Genomic DNA, 3,301 nt, shown 5'->3' with positions numbered 1-3,301 from the left:
TGCGTTCCGCATGAAATTTGTCAAGCATGTTTGCTACACCAACATGATCATCTACAAATTTTTTCAGAATTTTTTTGAAAATATTTAAATTATTTTTTCGAGGTACTATTCATCCGGGTGCAAATGCACCCGGGAGCCAAAACGCCTCAACCTGTATCATCACCCCTCAACCTTGTCAAAGACCCCTGTAACAAAAGAATCTACAACCAGCCTTAGGCCTTATACAATGTGAGATGCTTAGCAGAGGTGCTTAAAAAATTAACCAATTTTTCTCTAAGTACCGGTGCTTATTTGTAGAGGGTAGACGCTTAATTAAGCATCCTTCCTAAACACCAACCATTGTACCAGGCCTTAAGCAGGACATCACAGACAAAACACACAAAAAAACACAAACACGATTCGGTGATTGGGCTTGGTCACTCTCGCTCCTCCCCTTCGGCGTCTCCGCCGCAAATCGGCACCGGCGGCAAGTCCTCTCTCTCTCTCTTGTGCGGCCCATACGCCCACCGACCTGTGCCCTCAGTCACTGCCTACTGCCAACTGGAGCAGTGCCACCATGAGGGAGGCCACCGAGACGGCGGTGGTTGGGATGCGGGCCTCGCCGGTCCTCATGGCCGGCGGCCCCCGTCGGCTGCGGCGCCTGGAGCTGCGGGTGATAATAGAGGCCGTGACAGCGGGCCACCATTTGAGCCTGTGCGAGTTCGGCGTCAGCCGAACTGTTCCCCACACCGAACAAGGTCCGATTCTCCTTCAATTTTGCTTAAGGCAGCCAAACTAATTTTTAAATTGGGAATAGCTTTAGTTTGTCCGCGATTCTCCAAAAGCGGTGCAAAGCTCTGCTCAGTCCGCCATAGCAGTAATTTAACTCTGAATCTGAATTGCCTGCTGATCATCATTCATTGTTCAGCAGACTTACATGCGTCCAAAATCGTTGCGAAGCTCAGTCTCTTCTTTCCTTGTTCGTTCCATGTGTGCGCAAAGAACCCATTACTTCTTTACCATGCTTGTACAATTCTTTGCCTTCTTTGCCCATGGATTGCAGACTTAGGTTTTGAACCTGCCGTGCCCGTGAAGCAAGCAAGAGAATCATGGGGCTCATTTTTTGTTTGACCAAAAGGAGCTCCAGTGAGCTTCCCGGATGCAACAAGGAAGCAAGACATTCGTGGCACGCAACATGCTCTTTTTTTTCAATGATTGTTTCAGAAGAAAAAAGAAATGAATCATTCATTCATTTGCTTAGCAAATTTCAGTCTATTGTTTGGGCTTCTGGGACCACTTCTGCTCTGAACTAAAGATGTGAAACCAGTCGTTTTCTCAATGAGTGTGGAAGACAACCAGATGGAGACGGTGGCCACTAGAAATGATGATCCCGCAGAGGACAGTGTGTGGACAGTAGAAGGCTACATAGGCGATGAGCTGGTGGGATAGGCATGAAAAGTGAGACAGGGACAGGCAAATCACTATGGAACCTTCTACTGTCCTCTGTTATCTTCCTTGTTGCAACCGGCTAATCTATCTTGTGATTTCCCACTCCAACAGGTGTTCATCCGTTGCTATATTCACCCGTTGTTTCTACCTCCGATCCAGAAGCGCTTTCGTTGCTCTTCTATTATTTATTCAGGTTAGTGTCCTCGTTCAAAATAGTATTCTTACTTTTTGCCATTGTCTACAGATCTGATCTCCCAGTGGGTTTCTTTTTTCTTTTCACCATTGCAGCTTGCTAATTTAACTCGTGGTTTCCGACTTCAACAGGTTTTTATCCATCAGTGCTTCCAGAAGTAATTCCAGTCCTGTATTTCAATATATTCAGGCCATTCAACACTAAAACAAATCCAAAAAGGGAGTGGAAAGGAGAAGTCTGTTCTTTTACCTGTTTCCCATAATTTGTCTTTCTACACCCAAGATCTGTTCATCCACAGAACAAACACAACTCCCTCCCTAGGCCTATACACCCAAAAAATAGACCCTACAATCCGATGGAAGTGTCGTTAGCTAGTGCTGCCTTAAGCGTAAGCTTAAAATTGGCTGCATCGCCGGCCTTAAAGAAGCTCATTTCTAATGCTTCAACATACCTTGGAGTGGATATGGCGCGTGAGCTCCATGAACTGGAGACCACTATCTTGCCACAGTTTGAGCTGTTGATTGAAGCAGCAGACAAGGGAAACCACAGGCCCAAGTTGGACAAATGGCTTCAGGAACTCAAAGAAGGCTTCTACCTGGCTGAAGACTTGTTGGACGAGCATGACTATAACCTCCTCAAGCGCCAAGCAAAGGGGAAGGATTCCTTGCCAGCTAATGCATCATCCATCAGCAGCACTTTTATGAAGCCTCTGCGTGCTACATCAAGCAGGCTGTCCAATCTGAGCTCTGAGAACAGAAAGCTAATTCAACATCTGAATGAACTGAAGACCACCCTGGCGAAAGCCAAGGACTTCCGTCAACTGCTCTGCATACCAGCTGGTTATAATGATTGTTCCTGAGACCACATCACTTCCACCTTTAAAAGTAATTGGTCGTGATAATGATTGCGATTGTATAATAAATCTTCTTACCAAGACAACTGCTACTACTGAGTCTAGTGTTGCTATGTACTCGGGTTTGGCCATTGTTGGAGCTGGAGGCATGGGAAAGTCCACCTTGGCACAGCTTGTTTACAATGTCAAGAGGGTAAAAGAATATTTTGATGTGACAATGTGGGTAAGTATCTCACGCAAACTTGATGTTCGCCGTCATACACGAGAGATCATTGAGTCGGCATCTCGGGGGGAATGCCCACGCATTGATAGTCTTGATACTCTGCAGCGCAAATTGACAGACATACTGCAAGAATCATGGAAGATGCTCAGTTCTTGGCACTCTTCAAACACCATGCATTCTCTGGACCAGAAATTAGAAATCTGCAGTTGCGCAAGAGGTTGGAAGATTTTGCAGAGAAGATTGCTAAAAGGCTTGGACAGTCTCCTTTGGCGGCAAAAGTTGTGGGTTCCCAGTTGAAAGGGGATACAAATATCACGGCATGGAAGGATGCTCTTACCATACAGGTTGACAAATTAAGTGAGCCCATGAGAGCTCTGTCGTGGAGTTATGATAAGTTAGATCCACGTCTGCAGAGGTGCTTCCTATACTGCAGCTTGTTTCCAAAAGGCCACAAGTATGTCATTGATGAGCTGGTTCATCTTTGGATGGCCGAGGGCCTCGTAGATTCATGCAATCAAAACAAGAGAGTTGAAGATATTTCGAGAGATTACTTCAAGGAGATGATCTCTGTTTCGTTCTTTCAACCATTTTATGAGAAATGCTA

General features: G+C 45.7%; 1 pseudogene; it reads left to right on the top strand.

Moving 5' to 3' along the window:
• The first annotated feature begins 1,462 nt into the window (after positions 1–1,462).
• On the top strand, positions 1,463–3,296 carry LOC119345104 (annotated as a pseudogene).
• The last annotated feature ends 5 nt before the right edge of the window (positions 3,297–3,301 follow it).

This window comes from Triticum dicoccoides, unplaced genomic scaffold, assembly GCF_002162155.2.
Source record: "Triticum dicoccoides isolate Atlit2015 ecotype Zavitan unplaced genomic scaffold, WEW_v2.0 scaffold205928, whole genome shotgun sequence".
In the NCBI taxonomy this organism is placed as follows: domain Eukaryota; kingdom Viridiplantae; phylum Streptophyta; class Magnoliopsida; order Poales; family Poaceae; genus Triticum; species Triticum dicoccoides.
This window is presented reverse-complemented; position numbering and strand designations above follow the sequence as displayed.